Here is a 7,627-nt window from a genome sequence, read left to right as displayed (position 1 = left end):
TGTTTATTATATAGCTCACTTCAAAGAACAAGCAAGTATGGGGAAATCATTGAAAAAAAGAACTGATGAGTTGGAGGACAAATAGTTATTAAAAATATACATCCTCCATAATTTGTTTGGTTTTGCCAAAGATCTCTTTGTATGTAGTGACCCTTAAAGATAAACACATATATATCCTAAATATTATTCCTTAAATAGCTAAATTGTTTTTCATGTATACAAGAATGTATATAGCAATGTTATGTGAAATAGTGAAAATCTAAAAACATATAAAATATACATTTTAATAAAGGATGTTTAAAAATTTATAGAATCTCATTCAGCAGAGAAAGTACATACATTCATACATGGAATGAGCATATATTCATACATGGAATAACATGGATAAATCTTGGAAATGATAGTTGAAAAACAATATCGAATGAAAAACGCTAATCTCAAAAGACTATGAGAGTATAATATTTTTGTAAAACTGAAAACAAGCAAAATCAAATTTTATATATTTTAAGTTATGTAGTATTTAGTAAACTTGTTTTATAAAATAGCTGGGAAACAGTAAACACAAAATTCAGAAGAGTGGTTGCCTTAAAGAAATACCTAAAATCAGAAGAAAATACACCAATAGTTTCATTGGCATAGATAATGATTTAGTTATTAAATTCCTTGGTGAGTTCACCAGTAAGTTTTATTATTACTATGCTCTACAGTTTCTATATATAATATACAATGGAAACTGCTAGTGCTATGCCCATCTCTCTGTAGATCTCATTCATTGTTTCTTTACATTTCTTTTCAGGCTTTTGTATCTTAATGATTATAAAAGCTCTTAACTAGTACATTTGATAACTATCATTAGCCTAATAGAATCACTGCAGCTATATGTACAGAGAACCAGAAATAACTGCGAGTTCATTTCTTTTAGCTAATAGTGAAAAACCAATGAAAAGAGAAACTGATTATGTTGGACATTTCTTCTCTATCTCTTGCTAGCTCTCTCACACCCCTGACCTCTGTTATTGGAATAGATTAGGGCTCAGTCTTTGGTCTTCTTCTCTCTGTTATCTATATTCAGTACATCCACGAACACACAAATTCTCATGGTTATATGATCATAAGTCTCAAAACTATATCTTTTCCTTAAAACTCTTACCAAACCAGACTTGTATATCTGACTTCCTAAATAACACCTCCTATTGGAGGTTCAATAGTCCCTTCAAATTCAACAAATCTTACCATGACAACCAAATATTCCTCCTAAACTTACTCTCTTACAATGTTCTCATTTCAGTATATTCTCCCAGATTCTCAAGCTAAACCATCAGATGATGTTGGCCCTTCTCCTGAACAAAAAAGGGTTAACTCATTAAACCAGGGCTGTTCAAACTCCACACATCCCTAAGAAAGGAGAGTCTTCAGGTCTGGCCCGTGGCTGGAGCTGGGAGATGAGCGCTGAGCTCTTGTAATAATATTCTGCTTAATAAGACTAGGCCCGACCTAAGTCTGAAAGCCCCAGAACCAGGGCAGGAGAAAATGAATATTTCAGCTCAAGCAGAGACAGTGAATTCCTCTTCCCTTCTCTTTTTGTTCTCATCAGGCTCTCAACAGAATGGATCATGCCTGCTGGCATTTGTGAAGGCCCATCTTCTGTAATCAGTCTACTAATTCAAATGGTAATCACTTCCAGAGGCACATCTAGACACACCCAGGAACGTTTACCAAAAATACATATGGACTTAAAGACTCAACGTTATAAAATCAACTATTCCTCTCAAATTGATTTTATGGTAAATATAAATGCAATCTCAATCAATCAAAGACCAAGAAGAACCAAGACAATCAAGATGAAGAAAAATGGAAGACTATTATATAATGAAGTTATTACAAAGCTACAGAAGAATAAACACCAATAGAGAAATAGATCAATGAAACATTATCAACAAAGAAACTCCCATGTATATGGATACAGCTGTAGAGAAATGATAGTCTGCTCAATAAATGTTGACTGAATATCCCTATGGAATAATATATTTCAGTTTATGCCTCACACTATGCACAAAAATCATTTCCAGACAGAATATAATATAAATGTGAGAGATAAAACAATGGATCTTCTAGAAGGTATCATAGGAGAAACTTTTCGTGATTTTTAGGGTAAGTTGTCTCAAACAAGGAAATATTAATAATTGGGAAGAAATCAAAATTAAAAATGCCAGTCCATCAAAAACTATCACTTATAGAGTGAAAAGACAAACTTAATGAAAAATAGGCCAAGAACTTGAACAGAAAATATTCAAATGGGCAATAAATACAAAATTTGGAGATGTAGAACTGACATGTTCATATACTACAGGTGAGAAGGTAAACTGGTTGTATGATTTGGAAAACTACTTGCCAGTATGTACTAAAGCAGAATATAAACTTCGTGATCCAGCTCAGTTAGTGATGGGCATATCTAGGGAAAAACATTTTTGGTGAATGGAACTGCAAGTCCAAAGACCGTAAGACAAATGAATATCCGATGCAGTCAACAGTTGTTTCATTTAACAATGAAGAGGCTGGAGTGTTTACTTTTTTTCCTCTCACCCACTTCTATTAGAACATGAAATGACTCAAAGAGATGTGACCCCTACAGTTCTACAAATGCTCACCAAGAAAACAGTACTACATCACATATTGAAACTCTGCTTACCATGCCTCCCACTTGGGAAATCACACTGTACTTTAGCATATTAAAATATAAAAATATAAAAGCACATATAATATGAAAGTTATAGAATTGCGAAGTTCTGCAATTTAAAGATACTCCTGTTATAACTTTTCAAGTATTTCCCAGATCAATTTAACCCTGGAATTCCTTTTACTTAGTGTCTATTAACATTTTGAGAAAGCCAGTGGTCCAGATACACTTGGAGAAATTAGAGCAATGATAAACAAGTTCTTGCTGTCTCAAGTTCTGCAGAGTTATGGAGAGTCAAGGTCAAAGACGCAGATAAGAAGATGTAATGTGATGAGAAGTACAGAAGATCCTTCATTTTGTCCTTCCTCTTTGGCAAGGCTTTAGGTAAGAGCCACATGACTTAAAAAGGAGGAAATGGACTAATGTAGCACAGAATAAAAAAAATGTATAAAATAAAACGGGGACTGGATTCCCACAGAACCACTTTTAAAACTCCTGTTGCTTTCAGCAACCATAAAAAGGTCTAAATTCAAAGGGAAAGTGGTCCATTCCTTGGAGACAGCACCAAGTGCTTAGTATCATCTCCTGCAGCCCTTGCCTAACACACAGAGAAGGTGGATTTTTTTTATACCTATAATAAAACATAAAAGTAAGAACAAAAAGGAATAGGAGGATCGCTAGCAATTATCCCATCTGAGTATTTGCTATATGGCTGAAACAGCATTTGGTGGTCTGATAAATGACTCCTATATTCCCCTTCTCTCATAATGTGGTTTTGAAATTGGTTCCACATTTCACAAGTGTTCTTCATATATTTTCAAGTCTAATATTACCTTTTCTGAGTTGTGACTCTGGTTATATTCAGGATCCATGCTCTCCTATAAGATTAAGCATTCTTAATAGCAAGTTTTACTATCAGGAAAAAAAAAAAAAAACCTTTCTTTTTTACTTAGCACTACACAAACAAGTTATACGTAATTCTCTGAAGTGAGAGTACCATAAAAGATATATACATAAACATTCATTCAGCTAAATTGGTACCATAAAGCTGTATTACAAATATGAATAATGCTTTTCTTTAGTGATATTTAGGGGTATACAAATACAGTTTAGAGACATTTTGTTTTTTTCTACCTTTACAGGATAAAACATCAAATATTTTTAAAGATATAACTGTTGGGTTATAGCATTTTTAATATGGTTAACCTAGGCCACATACTGAAGCTAGCATTTATGTTATTGCTTTTGACATCTCGTTTAGTCTCTCAGAAATGAAAAATTCCAATGAAAGCCATACTGGAGTTTACTGATATAATTTCTATAAAGTAAAATCTCAATAAAAATTTATGTCACCTGGTTTAATGAGAAGACAGGAAATGGAATCATTATTGGAGAGCTTTTTAAATGTTTAATTAGGCATAATTTAACTATCGCCTGAGTATCTTTACACTTGGAGATTACAGGATGTGTTTTCAGGATAAATGTTTTGGTAATGCCTTCTTTATTCCACAGAGAACTTAATGAAAGTTATTACAACATGTCACACTCTACACTTACTGTACTAAAACAATTTAATAACAGACTTAAAATTTTATTTATGATCTATAAAGAATATATTAATTCTTCTCCTATATTCCTATGCTTTAATGGTTTGCAAAGATCTCTGTATGGTAGAATATGCATGTGATAAAAAAAACTAATGTTATTAAAAGTTCTGTAGTGAGCTGTTGCTATAATTCTATTAAATGTTGGATGTGTATAGTATGTTTCATGTAATTTTTAAAACATACAATAAAAATATTTATTATCTGATATTAAAAATTATTTGGCCATCCTTTATTTTATCTGGCAATCCTAACTCTAGAAAAAACCTGTACATATGCTCTTGCATTGGTCTAGGTAAAGCAGAAATAAAGAATGAAGAATTTTTTTTTTTTCTTTTGGTCTGGGCTATAAATAGTATTAACCTACATTTCCAATCTTGTTACTGGATTTTGTATAATAAATATTTCCCAAGTTTTACTAATTAGTACTTAATAATACTTTAGATAATGGCTAGGAAATATTTTGCATCTTATGATTGTATTTGATTATTCAGGGAGGAATTTTACTTCCTTTCCCATTTTTTTTCCCCAACTTCATCTAGAAACTGAGAAGCAGAAATGTCCCCAGAACATTTAACAATCAATTTTACCCCATTATTGAACATGGTTATTTCATAAAAAAGAAGCTAAAAAACTTTGAAATAAAACTCTTAATCTTGACACTCAATTCTCTATACCTAACTTAAATGAAAGTTTTAATACACCTAGAATAAAATCAATATCTCTTCTTCCTTTTTGTTCTCTATATACTATATATTTGTTCCTATCTCTGTAACTTTTAACATGCTAATCATTTACTTCCACTTCGGCATAGCTTACTTACTCCACTGTTTGATTAATTTATCTCTAACCCAATGACATGCTTTTTTGTAAAAGGTTCCAAAATTCTAGCCTCTACTACTCTTATCTCTGAATGATTACTGTACTTCTTGTATCAACCACTCACATTAACATTTGAATCTATGTCATCTGTAAATTTTAGTTGCTTTCTCTGTGGCATCTTGTACAACTAGTTTACAAGATCACTGAGAGGGAAGCTAGCCTTCTGATTATTATACACACCACACAGAACAATGTCAGCTCCAATAAATTCTCATCAAATGAGCTTCTTATTTACTTCCTATGACCTTTTAATATAAAAAAGCATTAGAATAGTTAGGTTATATTTTGCTTTGAGATTATATTTATGAACATGTATAGGCATAAATAAAATAGTAATGAACTTGAATTGCTGCCTTGATAACTTTTCAGCAATTCTGTCACGTTGCTCAATGAAAAGCTAATAAACCCTGATTTTAGAAAATTTTTTTGAAATGAACAAAAGTACAAAAAAGTACAATTCTACTCCTCCACTGTACTATATACACTAATCAACCAATTTATTTTCTTCTCTTAAAATGCAATATTAAGACCAAAGTTTACATAAAATTTTGAATTTTTTAAAACATGGGATTATATTGAGCTTTTTTTCATTTTATTAAACTACTCATACACATTGGGGCCAAATAATTGTGTAGTTAACTTTGATAAAAATAAATAACTATTATATACAGAATTTTGAACATGACCATGGCTACAATTCTGAATAATTCCATATTACAATTAAAAATACCTAGTCAAAGTTCATGTTTGATTGAAATCTTTTTATGAATATTTACAAACACATTTCTAGAAGGTCTGTGGCAATTACAATCTTATCAGCAGTCTACATTAAGTTTGATAAATAATATTTTTGTTCAATGTTTGTCAATTGTTTATGTAAAATGACACTAATTTTGGTTAACTTGCATTATTTTGACTATATTTTAAAGTAAATGTACATTTACATGTTTTTGTCACTATTTTTTCTTTAGCTACTTTTTTTGGAAGTACTGTTAATTTCTGATGCACAATTAAAATTTGAGATATTATTTTACCTTTATTTCAACTTAAGATGTTTTTATAAGTTAATTATAAAAACTGGCTGTCATTAGTGTTGCAAATAATTTTCAGATTTGACATTAACTTTTCAGAGCTTTAAAACCCATGGTATAACATGATGGTAACAGACAGTGGCCTTCTTGAGTATCACAATCACTTACACATACACCATTTACTTCTTTATGTTCGTGTTGTTCCCTCTGGAAAAGGAGAATAGTAATCCAATTTCATAAGAATTTTTTAAGGGTAAATGAGTTTTGATATATGTAAAGCATCTTAGAGCTATGCCCGGCATATTATAGTTTCCAATAAAAGTTATCTATTACTAGGCATACAATTTATAATAGCTTTATTGAGCTATAAATCACATATTATACAATTCATTCATTTAAAGTGTACAATTTAATAACTTTTAGTATTTGTATGATGTTGTGCAACTATATAATTCATTTTAGAATATGCGCATCATTCCCAAAAGAACTCCTGTAACTCTTATTCAAAATTCCTAACCTTCTCCAGTCCTAGGCAATGACTAATGTACTTTCATCTCTATAGATTTGCCTATTATGGATGTTTTATTTAAATGAAACTATATAATATCTAATCCTCTGTGGCTGGTTTCTTTCACTTATGTTTTCAAGGTTCATATTGTAGCATATATCTGTACTTCATCCTTTTTTATGGCTGGCTAATATTCTATTATATCAATCTACTACATTTTACTTAGTCATCAGTTGATGAATGTCCCCCCCGCCCCACTCCGTGTTTTGGCTATTGCTACATTTTACTTAGTCATCAGTTGATGAATGTCCCTCCGCCCCCTGTGTTTTGGCTATTATAAATAATGCTGCTATGAACATTAATGCACAAGTGTTTTCTGTAGCCATGCTTTCATTTCTCTTAGGTCTCATACCCAGGAATGGAATTGCTGGGTCACATGGTAGCTCTAACATTAATCTTCTGAGGAATTGCCAGACTGTGCGCCAGAACCATTGTGCCATTTTACGTTCTTAACAGCAATGTATGAGGTCTTCGATTTCTTATTCTTGTCAATATAGTTATCATCCGTCATTTGGATTATAGCCATTCTAGTGGGTACAATGAGATATCAGTGTAGTTTTGATTTGCATTCCACTCATGGATAATGATATTGAGCATCTTTCCACATGCTTTTTGTTACTATGTATCTTTAGAGAAGTATGAGTTAGATCTTTTGCCCAGGTTTTACTTGGGCTATTTGCCTTTTTACTATTGAGTTTTAAGAATTCTTTTTATACTCTACATACAAGTTGTTTTCATATATATGATTTGCAAATGTCTTCTCCCATTCTGGAGGTGTCGAAAATAGTAACCTTTGAAGCATAAAAGTTTTCAATTTTGATAATATCCAATTTCTTTTTTCTACCGTTGCTAGTGATTTAGTGTT

This window comes from Pteropus alecto, unplaced genomic scaffold (assembly GCF_000325575.1).
Source record: "Pteropus alecto unplaced genomic scaffold, ASM32557v1 scaffold11, whole genome shotgun sequence".
NCBI classification, from domain to species: Eukaryota; Metazoa; Chordata; class Mammalia; order Chiroptera; family Pteropodidae; genus Pteropus; species Pteropus alecto.
Note: the sequence above shows the minus strand (reverse complement) of the source record.